Source organism: Pristiophorus japonicus, chromosome 10 (assembly GCF_044704955.1).
Source record: "Pristiophorus japonicus isolate sPriJap1 chromosome 10, sPriJap1.hap1, whole genome shotgun sequence".
NCBI classification, from domain to species: Eukaryota; Metazoa; Chordata; class Chondrichthyes; family Pristiophoridae; genus Pristiophorus; species Pristiophorus japonicus.
In genome coordinates, this window is record NC_091986.1 from 178,918,063 (window position 1) to 178,940,624 (window position 22,562).

Consider the following 22,562-nt stretch of genomic DNA (forward strand, 5'->3'; position numbering starts at 1 on the left):
ATTAGCTGGTTAATCATCAATAGTGCCCTGGAGTTATGAAGATTTGCCTGGTTCAATTATCGAGTTACCAAGTCTGAATGAATTCAAACCTTCCATCACCAAGCATGTCAACTTGAAGCCACTTCAATTCCAGAGAGATCCTGCTTACCTTTCCTCTAAGGAGGATAGTCAATTGACAAGTGAGGGTTGGAACAACATCATTTGTAGGCATGAGCTCAGTTTTCACATGTATGTTTACCACACCCAATTTTATATCTCTATCACCATCCTTCATTTTATGACCACCGCTGTATTGTCCGACTGCTTAGCCAATATCAATAATCCTTCAACTCAACATCGACAAGATCAAAAGGTAATAGGGCACTTAGCAAATCGTAATATGATTGAGAAGAGTCGACATGAATTTATGAAAGGGAAACTGTGTTTGACAAATCTGTTAGAGTTTTTTGAGGTTGGATCTAGCAGGGTAGATAAAAGGATCTAGTGGATGTAGTGTGTTTGGATTTTCAGAAAGCATTCGATAACGTTATTACACAAAATTAGGGCTCATGAGATTGGGCATAATATATTAGCATGGACTGAGGATTAGTTAACTTCTCTTCCCCTATCATCATTGTGCTTGTCACCCCTCACTGACTCCCTATTCTCCTATACATTGTTTTGAAAACCCTTGTCCTCATTTAGAAATCTTTCTAAGGATTCGGCCCTCTCTTTCTCTGCAACCTTGTTCAGCAACAATGTTCCTGCACTTCCTCGTCTGGCCTTTTTTGCATCCCCCCTCCCACAGCAGCACCCCATTGACCACAGAGCTTTCAGCCATTCAACACCACACTCTGGATCTGTCTCTCTTATACCCCTCCTTGCCACCTTGCCCCCTCCTTTAAAAACGTCCATGAAACCCACTTATTTGATCTTGCCTTTAGTCATGACCCCAACCTATCTCTCACAACTGCTTGGTGTTGGTTTATTTTTTTTCTCTGTGCACCCCTTTAGGATAATTTTGTTATTGCAAAGTTGAAGATTTTCCTGAAATTAATAATGAATACTGGCATTCCTGTGCCTGAACAGCAGTAATCCTGTAGAATATTAACAGCTCGAAATTCTGGTTGAGCCCACTGTTGGGAAGCAGGCAGATTGCTTTCCTGTGGCCAGAATTTTAGGTGAAACTTGATGTTGCGGCATTCTGCTGCTATTTTTTTAGCTCAAGGCTTGCCCCCCACATCAAGGAGTGTATCTGGGAGGAGTTCCTGAGCTATCCCAGGAATTATGCACAATACATTCTTATAAAACCTCAGCAGAACTCTTGGCAGCTGAGAGCTAGCATGATCCCATTGAGGACTTCAGAATGGCCCCAAACCTTTACCAAGCTGAGGTAACTGATCCCAGAGCAGATCAATTAACACAAATTCCTTATGCTAAGGCTGCCTTTGGAACTGCAGAGCATTTCAATATTTTTAATCTTTTGGTCCCTGGGAAAGCCTCGGATACGCCTTAGCGGAGTGACGTTCAGTTATTCCACTCTCCACTCTTGGGTTGGGGTAGGCATTGCTGATTCTCCCTTGCAAGTGTCTGGCCTGGCTCAACTTGTGAGAGCTCTCCATCCTCACAATTTGTGACGGGATCTACAGCTTCAGGTATAGGTGCCTTATGACCTGCTCCACCACACTTCCACTGGCAGAGTGGGCTGGCTGGAATTTTGGTTCCATAATTGTTTCAAATAGGAACTTTTGCAATACATTCATCATTCACATAATTAGAAGGCTAACTTTATGGGGCCTCATTGTAATGTTTTTATCCAATCATGCTGATGGGAACCATAATCATACGAAATGGATGAGAAATAATAACACATTTATTACATTTGCTGTTTTATTTTAATATAATTCAATATATAAAAATATTCCGACCTAATTTTTATGGTTGGTCATTTATTAGTTTGCAAACCTTTTAAAAGGTCCTCATTAGGTCTTTCATTATCTGATCTCTGCCAATGTGCTTTGTAAAAATATTCTGTGTGATGTGCAAAACAGGTTTGATTGATTTGTTCACTCATATTCCTTCCATAGGTAACTCAAATTGGGCATTTATTATATAAGGAAGTGTGATTTTAAATCCATGTGTTACCACTCACTCCACTGCCTAATGCATTAATACATCAAGTCACTGTGCAACCAAGTGCCTAATTTAACAGTACTGAATATTAACAAGTATAAACAGCAGAAACAGCTTATGACAAACCAAGCATCCACCCACCCGTCTCTTCACCCACCACCTGCCCCACCTGTCTCTAAATTGTCAGACTGCTTGTCCAACATCCAGAAGTGGATGAGCAGAAATTTTCTCCAATTAAATATTGCAAAGACCGAAGCCATTGTCTTTGGTCCCTGCACCAAACTGCAATCCCTAGCCACCGACTCCATCCCTCTCCCTAGCATCAGACTAAGGCTGAACCAGACTGTTCGCAACCTAGGTGTTATTTTTGACCCTGAAATGAGCTTTCAGCCACATATTTGTGGCATAACTAAAACGGCCTATTTCCACCTCTGTGACATCGCCCGTCTCCGCCCCACTTCAACTCACCTGCTGCTGAAACCCTCATCCATGCTTTTGTTGCCTCTAGACTTGACTACTCCAACTCACTCCTGGGTGGCTTCCCACATTCTACCCTACGTAAACTTGAGGTCATCCAAAACTCGACTATCCGTTTCCTAACTCGCCCAAGTCCTGCTCACCCATCACCCCTGTGCTCACTGACTTGCACTGGCTCCCGGTTAAGCAATGCCTCAATTTCAAAATTCTCATCTTTGTTTACAAATTCCTCTATGGCCTCGCACCTCCCTATCTCTGTAATATCGTTCAGCCTCACAACCCCCCGAGATGTCTGCACTCCTCAAATTCTGCCCTCTTGAGCATCCCTGATTATAACTGCTCAACCATTGGTGGCCGTGCCTTCAGCTGCCTTGGCCCTAAGCTCTGGAACTCCCTCGCTAAACCTCTCTGCCTCTCTTTCCTCCTTTAACACACTCCTTAAAACCTACCTCTTTGACCAAGCTTTTGGTCATCTGCCATAATTTCTTCTTATGTGGCTCGGTGTCAAATTTATTGTTTTGTCTTGTAACACTCTTGTGAAGCACCTTGGGACATTTTACTACGTTAAAGGTGCTATATAAATACAAGTTGTTGTTGTTGATGAATCCCATTGTTTTAGAATTGGATGTGTAAAACATAAAGCGATATCAGAAAATTCCATTTCTATATCTGATATGACCTTAAGTATTAAACTCAGAGGGGCCAAAATTGCCCTCTGCCCGAAATGGGTCACATCTACTGCTTTTAAAGTGTTCTGTCCACCCCAATGCATGGGGTGGATAATCCGGAGAAATTCAAGTCTTTGTATTTAGTTTCCGGTTGGAGCGGTGTTGGTGTGGGGAGAGGGGCGGAGGTGCGGGCGGGTTGGAGCGGGGGCGGGCCGGAATGGGCATCGCTCCTAGCCGTCAGAACGACACAGATGGCGGTTTAGTTAAAGGGGAGGGCCGCTGCGTACTCTGCAGAGTTTTCAGTTATGTCCACTGGGCCGCCAGGAAGGATTTCAGCTGGGCCAGAGTCCTGACACCCAAGACAAGTCCAGACTGTTGGCGGCCTGGCCGAACCCGGGGGGGCATAACTGTCGGCCTGACCTGGCAGTCGGCCGACAATGAATTATTATATGGCGACCACGGCAGCCGCCCTCCCCTTTGAGACATACACAGCTTCCCGACAGAAAAAGCTGTCACTGGCATCGACTGGCAGTGGCACCGCTCCTGCAGGGCAATTCCACACGGGGCAATTTCCCACAGGAGTCGGAAAGGGGTTGCCGATGGTCGGTAAGGTGTCGGCGTGTGCCCGACGTGGCGGGAAAACGGGTGGAGCGGAAACCCGTTCCCGCCGCTTCCGGCCTGGGGCCAATTTCGGAAGGGTCAGCCCATCCATCCGCCTCTGGTCAGTAAGGGCTCTCCGCTCCATTCCCGCCTCTGGTAATGAAGATTATGGAGGGGGGCAATTTCAGCCTCAGAGTAATTGTATCCAAAAAGTAATGGCTTAGAAAAGACTGTAAATCATTTCTTAGACCGTCATTTTGGCAACTGATGTGTAATTCGTGCTTTCAGGAGCAGCATTAAAAAGCAACAGTTGACATTTTTCTTAAAACTGCCAGCAAGAGAGTGCAATTGTTTTTCGGGTCAGCAACTTCGCTAGAATCTTATGATTAAATCTGAACAAATGTAACTTCAAAGGGTATGTGGCTTTTTATTAATGACTGGGCTAAAACCATTTGGTACATCCAGTAGTACTTCAGAATCCCAGATGTAATTGCAACACTGAGAAAGTTCCGGAGCCACATATCTAAGATAACTTTTTGGAAAATGTTGTCAGAAAGCCAAGTGATCATTTTGGATTACAATCCACTGGTTACTTCCTGGAGGCTGATTTCAGATCCAAACATGATCACGACTGACTCAGTGTTTAGGCCCTAAGCTCTGGAATTTGCTCCTCAAACTTCTTCACCTGTCTCTCTCCTTTAAAGGTGCTGCTTAAAACCTACCTCTTTGACAAAGCACTTGATCACCTGTCCAAATGTTTCCTGCTTTGGCTTGTAGTAAATTTTTGTCTGATATCACTCTTGTGAAGTGCCTTGGGACCTTTCACTATGTTAAAGATGCTATATAAATGCAATTTATTGTTGTCGTTGTTGAAAGCCTAAGGAGGCGAAATTGCCCTGTGCCCCGTTTGGTGGTGGTAATCTTCTGGGCCGGGACACTTATTGCCTGACCCAGAAGTTCCGCCCCCAGTGCAGAATTCGACCGGCAGAAAAACGGGCTGCAGGTCTTGCTCCAGTAAGCTGCAAATGTCTGTGATAACCTGCGCGATAGCCTGAGCCTCCTTTGCCATTGCTGCTCAGTCACGTTGAGAAAGTTCATCCTCTGCATGTATACGCTGAGTTGGGTGTATCGCCTCCAGCGGGGTGCAACCCTGCACCGATGTCCTCTATCCTGTGATGCATCAGGGCATTGAGGAGAAGGTTGGTGGTGTTGTTGCTGCTGCTGGTATGCTTGCTGCTGCTGGTGTTGGGGCTTATCATGGTCCGACTCTGAGGACCAAGGTGAGACAGTATAAACGGCACCCATGCGGATGTAATAGATGGCAGGTCAAGTAGAGATCAGAGAAGCAATCTGTCAATGGTGTGATAGTTAGCAGCAATGGGATGTGAATGGTTTCTGAATTTGCAGCAAAGACTTGCAAACCCTAGTCATCTAAATCTGTGCTGAAAGTGTACCCTGCAATAGCCTTTGCCTTAGATAAGTAAGCAGGTGTGAGGTGGCAGTATTTTTTGTGCTTTCCATGCTCTGCAGTAATGACCTCATAGAAACATAGAAACATAGAAAATAGGTGCAGGAGTAGGCCATTCGGCCCTTCTAGCCTGCACCGCCATTCAATGAGTTCATGGCTGAACATGCAACTTCAGTACCCCATTCCTGCTTTCTCACCATACCCCTTGATTCCCCTAGTAGTAAGGACTTCATCTAACTCCTTTTTGAATATATTTAGTGAATTGGCCTCAACAACTTTCTGTGGTAGAGAATTCCACAGGTTCACCACTCTCTGGGTGAAGAAATTCCTCCTCATCTCAGTCCTAAATGGCTTCCCCCTTATCCTTAGACTGTGTCCCCTGGTTCTGGACTTCCCCAACATTGGGAACATTCTTCCTGCATCTAACCTGTCTAACCCCGTCAGAATTTTAAACGTTTCTATGAGGTCCCCTCTTATTATTCTGAACTCCAGTGAATACAAGCCCAGTTGATCCAGTCTTTCTTGATAGGTCAGCCCCGCCATCCCGGGAATCAGTCTGGTGAACCTTCGCTGCACTCCCTCAATAGCAAGAATGTCCTTCCTCAGGTTAGGAGACCAAAACTGTACACAATACTCCAGGTGTGGCCTCACCAAGGCCCTGTACAATTGTAGCAACACCTCCCTGCCCTTGTACTCAAATCCCCTCGCTATGAAGGCCAACATGCCATTTGCTTTCTTAACCGCCTGCTGTACCTGCATGCCAACCTTCAATGACTGATGTACCATGACACCCAGGTCTCGTTGCACCTCTCCTTTTCCTAATCTGTCACCATTCAGATAATAGTCTGTCTCTCTGTTTTTACCACCAAAGTGGATAACCTCACATTTATCCACATTATACTTCATCTGCCATGCATTTGCCCACTCACCTAACCTATCCAAGTCGCTCTGCAGCCTCATAGAATCCTCCTTGCAGCTCACACTGCCACCCAACTTAGTGTCATCCGCAAATTTGGAGATACTACATTTAATCCCCTCGTCTAAATCATTAATGTACAGTGTAAACAGCTGGGGCCCCAGCACAGAACCTTGCGGTACCCCACTAGTCACTGCCTGCCATTCTGAAAAGTCCCCATTTACTCCTACTCTTTGCTTCCTGTCTGACAACCAGTTCTCAATCCATGTCAGCACACTACCCCCAATCCCATGTGCTTTAACTTTGCAAATTAATCTCTTGTGTGGGACCTTGTCGAAAGCCTTCTGAAAGTCCAAATATACCACATCGACTGGTTCTCCCTTGTCCACTCTACTGGTAACATCCTCAAAAAATTCCAGAAGATTTGTCAAGCATGATTTCCCTTTCACAAATCCATGCTGACTTGGACCTATCATATTACCTCTTTCCAAATGCACTGCGATGACATCCTTAATAATTGATTCCATCATTTTACCCACTACCGATGTCAGGCTGACCGGTCTGTAATTCCCTGTTTTCTCTCTCCCTCCTTTTTTAAAAAGTGGGGTTACATTGGCTACCCTCCACTCCATAGGAACTGATCCAGAGTCAATGGAATGTTGGAAAATGACTGTCAATGCATCCACTATTTCCAAGGCCACCTCCTTAAGTACTCTGGGATGCAGTCCATCAGGCCCTGGGGATTTATCGGCCTTCAATCCCATCAATTTCCCCAACACAATTTCCCGACTAATAAGGATTTCCCTCAGTTCCTCCTCCTTACTAGACCCTCCGACCCCTTTTATATCCGGAAGGTTGTTTGTGTCCTCCTCAGTGAATACCGAACCAAAGTACTTGTTCAATTGGTCCGCCATTTCTTTGTTCCCCGTTATGACTTCCCCTGATTCTGACTGCAGGGGACCTACGTTTGTCTTTACTAACCTTTTTCTCTTTACATATCTATAGAAACTTTTGCAATCCGTCTTAATGTTCCCTGCAAGCTTCTTCTCGTACTCCATTTTCCCTGCCCTAATCAAACCCTTTGTCCTCCTCTGCTGAGTTCTAAATTTCTCCCAGTCCCCGGGTTCTCTGCTATTTCTGGCCAATTTGTATGCCACTTCCTTGGCTTTAATGCTATCCCTGATTTCCCTTGATAGCCACGGTTGAGCCACCTTCCCTTTTTTATTTTTACGACAGACAGGAATGTACAATTGTTGTAGTTCATCCATGCGTTCTCTAAATGTCTGCCATTGCCCATCCACAGTCAACCCCTTCAGTATCATTCACCAATCTATCCTAGCCAATTCACGCCTCATACCTTCAAAGTTAGCCTTCTTTAAGTTCTGGACCATGGTTTCTGAATTAACTGTTTCATTCTCCATCCTAATGCAGAATTCCACCATATTATGGTCACTCTTCCCCAAGGGGCCTCGCACAACGAGATTGCTAATTAATCCTCTCTCATTACACAACACCCAGTCTAAGATGGCCTCCCCCCTAGTTGGTTCCTCGACATATTGGTCTAAAAAACCATCCCTTATGCACTCCAGGAAATCCTCCTCTACCGTATTGCTTCCAGTTTGGTTAACCCAATCTATGTGCATATTAAAGTCACCCATTATAACTGCTGCACCTTTATTGCACGCACCCCTAATTTCATGTTTGATGCCCTCCCCAACATCACTACTACTGTTTGGAGGTCTGTACACAACTCCCATTAACGTTTTTTGTCCTTTGGTATTCTGCAGCTCTACCCATATAGATTCCACATCATCCAAGCTAATGTCCTTCCGAACTATTGCCTTAATTTGCTCCTTAACCAGCAATGCTACCCCACCTCCTTTTCCTTTTATTCTATCTTTCCTGAATGTTGAATACCCCTGGATGTTGAGTTCCCAGCCCTGATCATCCTGGAGCCACGTCTCTGTAATCCCAATCACATCATATTTGTTAACATCTATTTGCACAGTTAATTCATCCACTTTATTGCGGATACTCCTTGCATTAAGACACAAAGCCTTCAGGCTTGTTCTTTTAACACCCTTTGTCCTTTTAGAATTTTGCTGTACAGTGGCCCTTTTTGTTCTTTGCCTTGGGTTTCTCCGCCCTCCACTTTTCCTCATCTCCTTTCTGTCTTTTGCTTTTGCCTCCTTTTTGTTTCCCTCTGTCTCCCTGCATTGGTTCCCATCCCCCTGCCATATCAGTTTAAATCCTCCCCAACAGCACTAGCAAACACTCCCCCTAGGACATTGGTTCCGGTCCTGCCCAGGTGCAGACCGTCCGGTTTGTACTGGGCCCACCTCCCCCAGAACCGGTTCCAATGCCCCAGGAATTTGAATCCCTCCCTGTTGCACCACTGCTCAAGCCACGTATTCATCTGCGCTATCCTGCGATTCCTACTCTGACTATCACGTGGCACTGGTAGCAATCCCGAGATTACTACTTTTGAGGTCCTACTTTTTAATTTAGCTCCTAGCTCCTTAATTTCGTTTCGTAGGACCTCATCCCTCTTTTTACCTATGTCGTTGGTACCAATGTGCACCACGACAACTGGCTGTTCTCCCTCCCTTTTTAGAATGTCGATCAATGGCCACTGAACGTCTGCCTCAGCGTGACAGACGTGGTTCCCGAGCTGCGTGATCCCCGTGGTCATGCAGTGAGATTCAAAAGGTCTGGTTAGCAACACGGTTAAGGGTCTGACAACAAGGTAATAATGATCTAAATTAGGTCGCCCACCTCTGCCATTCGGGGTGCTGCTGTGCTGGAAAACGCGCCCGTGTTAAAGGTGCGAGGAGGCGGGATGACGGCAGGTTCCTGATGCGCTCTGATATATTTCCACTTTTACTCCCGACCCACTTCCAATCCCACACACACGGCAGCATCAAAATTCCAGCCTCCATGTTTAGCAGGAGACTTGCTGTCTCCTCTTCTGCTTTTGGATTATGTGTTGAAGCTTGTATGCAATGTGAAAGTAATTGTTGGCGATTATTCTTGCTTTCTTTCACTGGACAACAAATCAATGGAAGAAAATGCTGCTGAAGGTTGTGGCTCTCCCATTGATTCATAGTGGTAGTGAAAGCCCTTTATTAAAAGTACAGCTTTAATGGTGCCCCTTTACTCCTGTTATAAAGGCAAGGATAACTCCAGATCTTATGTGTGATGTACTTTTTAAAATTCATTTTCCAGTGAAACAAAGCGAGATAAACACTTGTGTAATGTGTATGTTCACAGGTTTGCAGAGTTGTTGAGTTGTGAGTGGCTTAGCCAGTCACGTGATGTTCACAAGACTCAATAAAACCCCAGCCAGTTGGGTTCAGGGGATCCACGATGAGGCAGGTGGTTGTGAACCTAGTGGATGAACTGGTAATGTGTAATGTGATTGTTAAACCTTTGCTAATAAACCAACTAGTTCTTAATAGCAATGTGTTGCTATGAATTCTTAAGCAAAGAACCCATGAAGCAAATACATTACAACTTGCAAATCCCAAATTCAGGTTGGCTGTAATTGTAAGAAAGGGAGAAATAGTTAAATAAGAAAAGAGAAAATAAAGCGAGAGGAATGATGATAAATGTCAAGGATGCTTTATATCAGAGTATTGAATAATCCCTAGAATCTTTGAAACTTGATTTCTGTTGTATAAAGGCTCAGCAGTTAGAGTGTGGAGAATGATGTACCACATTGTGTCCGTTTGGTTCAGTGGAAGTACCCGCAGCTTGGATTCAGAGAGCTGTAGGTCCAAGCTCCTCTCCGGGAACTTGAGTGCATAATCTATACTCATACTACACAGTACTGAGGGGACATGTCGTACTGTTGAATAAGGCTATGGTAGTATAGTGGTTATGTTACTAGGCCAATGAACCTGAGAATGTCAGTTCAAATCCTACCATGGCAGTTTAAGAATTTGAATTCAGTTAACAAATATGGAAATAAAAACCTGGTATCAGTAAAAGTGACTATGAAGCTATCGGATTGTCATTAAAAACTCTACTGGTTAATTAATGTCCTTTAAGGAAGGAAACTTCCTGACTTTACTTTGTCTGGCCTAAAGGTGACTTCACTCTCACATGGTTGACTCTTAACTTTCTTCTGAAGTGGCCTCGCAAGCCACTCACTTGTATCAAGATGCTCACCTTCATCATACGGACTGTATTGTTTCAAGAAGGTGACCCACCATAACCTTCTGAGGGTGACTAGGGATAGGCAATAAAGGACAGTTTTGCCAATAATGCCCACATCCTCAGAATGAAAAAAAACAAAGAGCTAATTTTAATAGATTTCTGGAGTGCTACAATTCCAGAAGAATATTAAGGAGGAAACAAATGTTGTTGAGCCCAGGGCTTGCGGCAGCCAGTTGTTTTTGTTTCTTCCTTATGTTGGCTCCCTGGTGGAGTTGGCAATTCCTTTGGGTGTCTGCCTAAACTATGATATCTGTAGAAATTTGGGCCAGGGTCAGGAGTGGGCCACTGGCTGGGATTTTGCCAAAGATATGCTGGGATTCTCGTAAAGCAGAACATTTCAGCCAAGTTATCATGAGTGGTTTGTTTTCTGAAAACGACTTTAGAAATTCGATTGTGCATGCCCATTTTTCAAATGATAAATGGGTGCTGCAGGACCCAATATGGCGAGCTATGCTCATTCCACCCGGGAGTGCACCACGCTCCATATTATAGTCAGCCAGGCCACCCACTTGAAACTGCCGTTAGGCCCATTGCTTATGAAAATCCAGGGGCTTAACACCTGTTTCAGTCCCCTTTGTACAATTTGTTTGTGAGTGACTGCAGCAAATGCTGTGGGAAGATTACTAAGGCACACAGCAGCCAACCCAGAGGTCCTTAAAGCAACTGCTGGAGCCTACCATTGGGAAGGTAAGTTTAAAGTTTTTTACTTACCTTAGTGCGGAGCAGGAATGCTAATTGTTATGTATGAAGAAAGAGTCCGACTGAATACTGTGAGCTCAAAGTAGTGTGACTGTAGTCTTTTATTGCAAGTCTCCAGAGTGCCTCTCCAACCTGTGAGGCCTTCTTAAATACCTGTGCTCCCAAGGGATTATGGGATCCCTTGGGACTGCAGGGGATGAGCCCTCTGGTGGCTGTATAAGGTATATACAAGTTTACATATATAACACTAATGATACTGATGTTTCTGGTCACTGGTGCTGCTGATAACAGATGTTGCTGATCACCTCATTAGGTGTGTGCACCTAATGCTGCACCAGATCCAATTGGGCGTGATCCAATTTCTAGGCCTATGTTCCAAAAATGTTCACATCTATACACTTTTAACAACCTTGCGTGTGACATGGACATCCTGCCCACAAGCCTTACGTCTTGTGTTGCCATTTTGAGTCATGCTTTTAATGTCAACATTTAATATTGAAACTGTATATGGAGTTATGTCACAGATCAGCCATGATCTCACTGAATGGGGGAACAGGCTCAAGGGGCTAAATGGCCAACTCCTGTTCCTATGTCAATGTAATCAAATATAATGGAAAAACCCTAGAAGAACATACCAACATTTCTACTGGGTAAACTCTATATCAACAGGCCAAGATTTTACCCGAACTGCCTTGATGAACCAATCAAATCATTCAAAGTGCCTTTAGGAGAAAAGAACAGTTGTTTTTTTTCTCAGTAACTGAAATAGCTGTATCCAAAATAATGTTTTGTACAACATTTTATAAAGGCATAATTCACAATAACATGATTAAATTTAACAATTGAAGTATCTTAATGTTTTTTAATATCTTCATTAAAGTTTTTACTTCGAGGTGTCGGACTGTTTCAAAAGCCCGGGCTCACAACTTTCAGCCACATCTGTGCATTCTGAGCATGTGCAGACGACAGGATCTCCCAGCATGCAATCTATGCCTCGCCAGGCCTTGAAAGGTAGAAGGATATGTCCCATCATCCTGTGTGGTTTTGAGAGTGTTGTTGCTTTTTTCCGAAAGGCATTGAAAGAAACTGGAGGCTGAATTCTAAAGCTTTATTTCGGGCAAGTGAAAACATTCTTTAATAATTGCCGTGGAAATGCTCAGACAAACAACACCAGCGATCAGCAGCACCTGTTGTCAGCAGCAGTCCTGAGCAAAAACACCCGTGACCGTGATTTCTTTGCTTTCTTTTCTAAACACTAACAAAGAGATTATTTATTGAGAATGGATTTCTCATTTGGTCATTCACCTCTTTAGCTTAGCTATTTGAGATGCAAGGATATTTTTTATGCAAAAAAGTTATGTTTATTAAATACCGTATAAATAAGCAAACTTGTTAAATGTGCACAAAGCATTTTCTGCATCTGTCCTCCTGGTGTCGGCTGAGAGTTCATATCTGGAAATTGTGCACCCTCAGCTCATGATTTCCTTGTCCATTCATTTTATGATGTCGAAAATTTGCGATCAAATACTTTAAAGTGCAAATGCAAATAAAGGAATTTTGATTCAGTATTCCCATTTCAAAGCCCTGTGCAGAAGGTCCAAAAGGAATGAGCTATATTGATGGAGTGAATAAGTGAGAGAAAAGAAAACTGGGTAAGCTGCTAGAAAGAGAAAAAACAAGCTAAGAATGTGCAGAAAGCAGAAATACAAGGCAGGGAGACGAGTTTACACAAATCAAACAGATTTAGAAAGAAAGATAAAAAAGCAGCATAAGTAGATCACATTAAAAGGGAAACGGGAAAGGCAAAATGAAGATGGATTTTATGATGGCTATAAGTTAGTGCTGCAAAAGCAATTTGCATTACTTTAATGGAATGTAGCTCAGTGCTTTGCTTATTTGATATGCTGTGAGCACTTGTGTTAACCTGAATGTAAATTCATGTTAACTTGAGCTGAACACACAATGGAGTTATTGCAAGGCACGTTTGAAATCCCAGACAAACCATCGTGCTTGGCAAATAGACCTTACAGCTTTGAAGAATTGTCCCTTTTGAATATGAAAGCACATTTTGGCACAGATGCTGTACATGAAACAGTGAGATTAAGCAGTTATTTTTAGAAGTAATATGCTTATACAGATGTAATTGTGAAAATAAATCCAAGAGTTCAAAAGGGGAGGCAACCTGCTTGTCTAATGCAATATTCAGCTGTAACTATCTAACAGAGTGGAAGTTTTGAATCCAAGTCTGTGATTTCCTACATGGAGAGTTTGCCAAACTGTATTCACTCAGTTACAAGGGAGTGGAGTATGAACAAGATTATTGGACAAGCAGTTGGACCTAGGGCTAATTTAGGAGCAGTGATAGCTAGTGATGGATGACCGAGTGGGATGGTGCAGACTGAGGGCTGTAGCAAGCTTGTGTTCGTTAGGAACCCAAAAACACTCTTTGATGTAGAGAAACTTTTCTCTCTCACCTAGACCATTTGGTCAGGGGGTTCCTAGAGCTGTGTCAATTTTTGCAGGATTCCTTGAAGCTTGGTTCATACTTTCAGGGGAACCCCCAAACAGAAAAGTTTGAAAACCCTCTAGGTTAGAGGATGTGTTGGTTCTCAAACCTCACAGATTGTAAAGTTTGCAATGTTGTATTTTCTTGGCAATATGAGGGCAAATTCAGAGCAGGACCTCACTAGACAAGAGTATGAGTCAAGGAATCGGGGCTATCGTGTTATAACTTCATAGCCAACTCATGCTACATCTAGAGAGGTTTCCTGAATATGCCGTGTAAACATTTCTTTGGGAGAGAGGTGCAGAATGCAACTGGTCTCCTTTCTGGTTGATGAACAAGGGCACAAAATATTGGATAAAAATCTCTTATGCACTTGTGCACATCAACCTGCAATCTCACAACCCTTGTAAACAAAACTAGATCTGAAATGCAAAGATGTATCAGTGTCTTTTCTTGGCATTATTAAAAACCTCATAAAGTAACTTTTGGTGCTTGATCTCTGTTTGACGTTGGTTCTGCTAGTGGTCTTCACAAAGTTAACAGATGATTAAGGGGGAGAAATTCAGTATCGTCCCATTTAAGCTGTTAATTTTTGAAAGCTGGGAAAACTAGCGGCAGGTGCTAATGATTCCCAGTTTTCTCCAGAACATAAGAACATAAGAATTAGGAACAGGAGTAGGCCATCTAGCCCCTCGAGCCTGCTCCGCCATTCAACAAGATCATGGCTGATCTGGCCGTGGACTCAGCTCCACTTACCCGCCCGCTCCCCGTAACCCTTAATTCCCTTATTGGTTAAAAATCTATCTATCTGTGATTTGAATACATTCAATGAGCTAGCCTCAACTGCTTCCTTGGGCAGAGAATTCCACAGATTCACAGCCCTCTGGGAGAAGAAATTCCTTCTCAACTCGGTTTTAAAATGGCTCCCCCGTATTTTGAGGCTGTGCCCTCTAGTTCTTGTCTCCCCGACCAGTGGAAACAACCTTTCTGCCTCTATCTTGACTATCCCTTTCATTATTTTAAATGTTTCTATAAGATCGCCCCTCATCCTTCTGAACTCCAACGAGTAAAGACCCAGTCTACTCAATCTATCATCATAAGGTAACCCCCTCATCTCTGGAATCAGCCTAGTGAATCGTCTCTGTACCCCCTCCAAAGCTAGTATATCCTTCCTTAAGTAAGGTGACCAAAACTGCACGCAGTACTCCAGGTGCGGCCTCACCAATACCCTGTACAGTTGCAGCAGGACCTCCCTGCTTTTGTACTCCATCCCTCTCGCAATGAAGGCCAACATTCCATTCGCCTTCCTGATTACCTGCTGCAACTGCAAACTAACTTTTTAGGATTCATGCACGAGGACCCCCAGGTCCCTCTGCACCGCAGCATGTTGTAATTTCTCCCCATTCAAATAATATTCCCTTTTACTGTTTTTTTTTTCCCAAGGTGGATGACCTCACATTTTACGACATTGTATTCCATCTGCCAAACCTTAGCCCATTCGCTTAACCGATCGAAATCTCTTTGCAGCCTCTCTGTGTCCTCTACACAACCCGCTTTCCCACTAATCTTTGTGTCATCTGCAAATTTTGTTACACGACACTCTGTCCCCTCTCCCAGGTCATCTATGTATATTGTAAACAGTTGTGGTCCCAGCACCGATCCCTGTGGCACACCACTAACCACCGATTTCCAACCCGAAAAGGACCCATTTATCCCGACTCTCTGTTTTCTGTTAGCCAGCCAATTCTCTATCCATTCTAATACATTTCCTCTGACTCTGCGTACCTTTATCTTCTGCAGTAACCTTTTGTGTGGCACCTTATCGAATGCCTTTTGAAAATCTAAATACACCACATCCATCGGTACACCTCTATCCACCATGCTCGTTATATCTTCAAAGAATTCCAGTAAATTAGTTAAACATGATTTCCCCTTCATGAATCCATGTTGCGTCTGCTTGATTGCACTATTCCTATCTAGATGTCCCGCTATTTCTTCCTGAATGATAGCTTCAAGCATTTTCCCCACTACAGATGTTAAACTAACTGGCCTATAGTTACCTGCTTTTTGTCTGCTCCTTTTTTAAACAGGCGTTACATTAGCTGCTTTCCAATCAGCTGGTACCTCCCCAGAGTCCAGAGAATTTTGGTAGATTATAACGAATGCATCTGCTATAACTTCCGCCATCTCTTTTAATACCCTGGGATGCATTTCATCAGGTCCAGGGGACTTGTCTACCTTGAGTCCCATTAGCCTGTCCAGCACTACCCCCATAGTGATAGTGATTATCTCAAGGTCCTCCCTTCCCACATTCCCGTGACCAGCAATTTTTGGCATGGATTTTGTGTCTTCCACTGTGAAGACCGAAGCAAAATAATTGTTTAAGGTCTCAGCCATTTCCACATTTCCCACTATTAAATCCCCCTTCTCATCTTCTAAGGAACCAACATTTACTTTAGTCACACTTTTCCGTTTTATATATCGGTAAAAGCTTTTACAATCTGTTTTTATGTTTTGCGCAAATTTACTTTTGTAATCTATCTTTCCTTTCTTTATTGCTTTCTTTGTCATTCTTTGCTGTCGTTTAAAATTTTTCCAATCTTCTAGTTTCCCACTAACCTTGGCCAACTTATACGCATTGGTTTTTAATTTGATACTCTCCCTTATTTCCTTGTTATCCACGGCTGGTTATCCCTTCCCTTACCGCCCTTCTTTTTCACTGGAATATATTTTTGTTGAGCATTATGAAAGAGCTCCTTAAAAGTCCTCCACTGTTCCTCAATTGTGCCACCATTTAGTCTGTGTTTCCAGTCTATTTTAGCCAACTCTGCCCTCATCCCACTGTAGTCCCCTTTGTTTAAGCAGAGGACGCTTGTTTGAGACACTACTTCCTCACCCTCAATCTGTATTACAAATTCAACCATACTGTGATCACTCATTCCGAGAGGATCTTTTACTAGGAAATCGTTTATTATTCTTGTCTCATTACACAGGACCAGATCTAAGATTGCTTGCTCCCTTGTTGGTTCTGTAACATACTGTTCTAAGAAACAATCCCGTATGCATTCTATGAATTCCTCCTCCAGGTTACCCCGTGCGATTTGATTTGACCAATCAATATGTAGGTTAAAATCCCCCATGATTACTGCCGTTCCTTTTTCACATGCCCCCATTATTCCCTTGATTATTGCCCGCCCCACCGTGAAGTTATTATTTGGGGGCCTATAAACTATGCCCACCAGTGACTTTTTCCCCTTACTATCTCTAATCTCCACCCACAATGATTCAACATTTTGTTCATTAGAGCCAATATCGTGTCTCACAACTGCCCTGATATCATCCTTTATTAACAGAGCTACCCCACCTCCTTTCCCTTGTCTATCTTTCCGAATTGTCAAATACCCCTGTATGTTTAATTCCCAGTCTTGGCCACCCTGCAATCACGTTTCTGGATTGGCCACCAAATCATACCCATTTGTAATAATTTGTGCCGTCAACTCATTTACTTTATTTCAAATGCTACGTGCGTTTAGGTAGAGTGTTTTAATACTAGTTTTTAAACCATGATTTTTAGTTTTGGCCCCTCCTGCAGCCCCTTTATATTCATACATATTGTCCCTTCCTATCACCTTGTGGTTTACACTTACCCCAGTGCTACTCTGCTCTATTGCCTCCTGCCTTTTGCATTCTTTCTTGGGATCCTGTTCATCTGCGCTCTCACCCACTCTAACTAGCTCAGAGCCCTCTCCTGGGTTCCGAATACTCCTTGCATTGAGGCACCGAGCTTTCATGCTTGCCTTTTTATTACACTTTGACCCTTTAGAATTTTGCTGTACAGTGGCCCTTTTTGTTTTTTGCCTCAGGTTTCTCTGCCCTCCACTTTTACTCATCTCCTTTCTGTCTATTGCTTCTGTCTCCATTTTGTTTCCCTCTGTCTCCCTGCATTGGTTCCCATCCCCCTGCCATTTTAGTTTAACTCCTCCCCAACAGCACTAGCAAACACTCCCCCTAGGACATTGGTTCCGGTCCTGCCCAGGTGCAGACCGTCTGGTTTGTACTGGTCCCACCTCCCCCAGAACCGGTTCCAATGCCCCAGGAATTTGAATCCCTCCCTGCTGCACCACTGCTCAAGCCACGTATTCATCTGAGCTATCCTGCGATTCCTACTCTGACTAGCACGTGGCACTTGTAGCAATCCTGCGATTACTACTTTTCAGGTCTTACGTTTTAATTTAGCTCCTAGCTCCTTAAATTCGTCTTGTAGGACCTCATCCCTTTTTTTACCTATATCGTTGGTACCAATGTGCACCACGGCAACTGGCTGTTCACCCTCCCTTTTCAGAATGTCCTGCACCCGCTCCGAGACATCCTTGACCCTTGCACCAGGGAGGCAACATACCATCCTGGAGTCTCGGTTGCGGCCGCAGAAACGCCTATCTATTCCCCTTACAATTGAATCCTCTATCACTATCGCTCTCCCACTCTTTTTCCTGCCCTCCTGTGCAGCAGAGCCAGCCACGGTGCCATGAACTTGGCTGCTGCTGCCCTCCCCTGATGATTCATCCCCCTCAACAGTACTCAAAGCGGTGTATCTGTTTTGCAGGGGGATGACTGCAGGAGACCCCTGCACTACCCTCCCTGCACTGCTCTTCCTGCTGGTCTTCCATTCCCTATCTGGCTGTGGACCCTTCACCTGCGGTAAGACCAACTCGCTACACGTGCTACTCACTTCATTCTCAGCATCGTGGATGCTCTAACTTTGGTGCTTGCGTTCCAGGAAAGAGGTGGCGTGCTAAATCAAGCGCTCCACTTCCTTCCTGGAGTGCTAAAGGACAATGTCCCGTGCAGCGCTGTCGTGATCCGAGGCTCCTTCCCTCCCTTAACTGGAAGGGCCATCAATGCAGGCTCTGCATTGGGACCAGTGAGCTGATCCTGCCCATTCAGCCCCAACCATACACTCCAGCAGAGTGCCGGGCTGATCAGCCCTGACCATACACTCCAGCAGAGTGCCGGGCTCCAGCAGAGTGCCAGGCTGATCGATTGCTGCCCAGGAGCAATTGACAAAAATCAGTTCCTGCATTGTTAAAATGTTTCTCCTATCCGCGCCAACATCCCCTTTCACTTGCTCCTCCGAAGCTCCCAGCCTCCCGAATAATGCCTCCTGGAGCTGTTGGTGTTGTCGCCCGCCGATGTTCCCGTGGGGGGCGGAGCAGAAGTTTGGGTCCGGGATGAAACGCACGGCAGTGTCATCACAATCTCCAGGCACAGGAGATCCACGCGCAAACCTCTCGGCCAAGTTAGCGGGAGTCGTTCATCTTGCTGCCCCCGGTCAGTAAATCATTAGTGGCCCGTTATCGCCACTCGGAAGCGATAATGGGAGGCGCGAAGGAGGCCACTTTCTCGGCCGAAGACTTTCTTGCATTGAGCAAGAGGAATCTACATACTTCTGCATGTATGATAAAAGATCACTTGGTGATATTAGGATTGTCAATGAAAGAATACTCAGACATCTCCGTTGAAGTCTCAGCTGGTGTGGCTCTTTGTATATAATAGTCATTCAGCAGACTGGCACATCAAATTTTAGTTTGTGGATATTGACAGTTTGAAATTCTTATTTCTCCTTTCATCAGCATCATAGGCAGTCCCTCGGAGTTGAGGATGACTTGCTTCCACATTAAAAATGAGTTCTCAGATGACTTAAGTCCAATGTGGGAGCTACAGTCTCTGTCGCAGGTTGGACAGACAGTGGTTGAAAGTACGTTGGTTGAAGTGACGGTTTTGTGAAGCGCTTGGGCTGTCGTGCACACCTTCCACTGTATGCACTTGATCTCCGCTTGCTCCCGGCGAAGAGACTCAAAGTGTTCGACGCCCTCATGGATTATTTTCTTCCATTTTGTGCGATCTTGAGCCAGGGATTCCCAGGTGTCAGTGGGGATGTTGAACTTCTTCAAGGAGGCCTTGAGGGTGTCCTTGAAGCATTTCCTCTGCCCACCTGTGGCTCGTTTGCCCTGTCGGAGCTCTGAGTAGAGCGCTTGCTTTGGAAGTTTTGTGTCGGGCATACGGACGGTGTTGCCTGTCCATTGGAGCTGATCGAATGTTGTCAATGCTTTGATGCTGAGGATGTTGACCTGCGCGAGGACACTGACATTGGTGCGCCTATCCTGCCAATGGATTTGCAGGATCTTCTTGAGGCAGCGTTGATGGTACTTCTCTAGTGCTTTGATGTACCTGCTCTGTATAGTTCACGTCTCAGAAGCATATATGAGGGCAGGTATCACTACTGCTCTGCAGACCATGAGCTTTGTGCCAGTTTTAAGGTTCTAGTCTTCAAATGCTCTATTCCTTAGGCGACCAAAGGCTGCGCTGGCAAACTGAAGGCGGTGTTGAACCTTGTCATTGATGTCTGCCCTTGTTGGCAGTAGGTTTCCGAGGTATGGAAAATGGATTTTGATAATCGGGGGGGCATTGCTGTGTGGCGGGGGCTGGTTGATAGAGCTCCTTTGTTTTATGGATGTTTCGTGTGAAACCCATGCTCTCGTATGCTACGGTGAACGTGTTGATGATGGTTTGGAGTTCGTCCTCCGAGTGAGCGCAGATGCAAGTGTCATATGCATATTGTAATTCGATGACGGAGAATGTCACGACCTTGGACCTGGACTGAAGGCGATGGAGGTTTAGCAGTTTCCCGTTTGTTCTATCGATTATCTCCACTCCAGCGGGAAGTTTGCTGACGGTGAGATGCAGGATTGCAGCAAGGAAGATCAAGAAGAGCGTTGGTGCAATGACACAGCCTTACTTCACCCCGGTTAATGCATGAATTGGGTCTGTGGTGGATCCATTGGTCAGGATCACGGCTTGCATGTTATCATGAAGTAAGTGGAGGATGGTGACAAATTTTTGAGGACAGCCAAATTTGAAGTGTACACTCCATAATCCTTCACGGTTGACGGTGTCAAAGGCCCTTGTCAGATCAAAGAAGGCCATGTATAGAGGTTGATGTTGTTCCCTGCATTTCTCTTGAATTTGTTGCGCGGTGAAGATCATGTCCATTATGCCCCTTAGTGGGCGGAATCTGCATTGCGACTCTAGGAGGAGCTCTTCAGCCACAGGGAGAAGGCGGTTGAGGAGGATTCTTGTGATAACTTTCCCTGTCGTATACAGCAGGGAAATTCCTCTGTAGTTACTGCAATTGGACTTATCTCCTTTCTTGAAGATGGTCACGATTGCGGCGTCTCTGAGATCCCCTGGCATGCTCTCCTCCTTCCAATAAGAGAAATGACTTCATGTATACGCGCCAATAGTGCTTCTCCACCATGTTTTAGTTCTTCGGCGGGTATTCCATCTGCTCCTGAGGTCTTGTGGTTCTTCAGTTGTCGAATGGCCTTTTCAACCTCATGCAGGGTTGGGGTTGTACTGAGATGGTGACGCGTAGCATACTGTGGGATGGAGTCAAGTACACTCACGTCGAAGACAGAGTCTCGGTTAAGGAGATCTTTGAAGTGCTCCTTCCAGCGAGTACTGACTGTCTCTCTGTCGTTGATTAAAACTTCTCCATTCTTCGACCACAATGGGCTAGGACCTTGGGTGCTTGGTCCATAGGAAGTCTTTACTGCGCTGAAGAATCCGCGCATGTCGTGGTTGTCGACTAATTGCTGGATCTCCTGCGCTTTCTCAACTCACCAGCTGTTCTTTATTTCGTGAGGTTTTTTTTGGACCTCGGCCTTCAGACATCTGTAGATCTGTTTTCTTACAAAGTTTGATATTGACAGTTTGAAATTCTTATTTCTCCTTTAGAGACCCAACAGCAACATAAAGTGATCAAAATTGCCCGCCACCCGAAATGGGGCGCACTTACTGATCTTTAAGTGTTCCATTCGCCCCAATGCATGGGGCGGACAATCCGGGGAAATTCAGCTCTTTGTTTTTTTTTTAGGGCGGGGCGGATGTGGTGTCATCAGCAGGACGGAAGTGTGGGCGGGTCGGAACGGCCGTCGCTCCGAGTTATCAGCGCCGCCATTGTCAGGCTGACCTCGGAGATGGCCGACAATTAAAATAAAATGGCGGCCGTGGCAGTGCGCCCTCCCCTTTTAAGGGTGAATGTGTCGCCCAGGCACACACAGCTTCCCGCCGGACAAAGCTGTCGGGGGCACCGAGCGGTGGCTGATCCGCTCCCGCAGGGCAATTTCTGACGTGGGATGGAAAGGGGGCCGCGGCGGTTGGAAAGGGGTCGGCGCGTGCCCAACAGAGTGGCTACACGGCAAAAACATGGAGGGCAATTTATAAAATGATTTGGCGGTGAGTCTCTACCGACCCATGGCTGCCTCTTTAAGGTGGTCACAGCTCTTATAGAAAGGGGCAATTTCAGTCGGTCGGTGTCAAGATTGGAGGTGGTGAAGCTAACTAGACCCCATGTGGTAGATTTTCTCCTCAAGCAGACCTCGCCCGATAGATCCGGTGGAAGGCTCGGTTCCTTTTGAGCGCTGGGTCCCATTAGCATTAAATAACCTCCAGAATGACATGAAGTGTAGATTAAGATTTTACACATTTCAAAATCATTCAGTGTTGTCTACAATCATTGACTATTAAAAAAAAAAGCAGTCATTTCTTAATATAATCTATATGACTCAGAGCAGATTAAGATGCATGGGGAAAAGGGGTTGATGTCCTCTAAATTTAGAACTCAGCAGAGGAGGACAAAGGGTTTGATTAGGGCAGGGAAACTAGAGTACGAGAGGAAGCTTGCAGGGAACATTAAAACGGACTGCAAAAGCTTCTACAGATATGTAAAGAGAAAGAGGTTAGTAAAGACAAACGTAGGTCCCCTGCAGTCAGAATCAGGGGAAGTCATAACAGGGAACAAAGAAATGGCAGACCAATTGAACAAGTACTTTGGTTCGG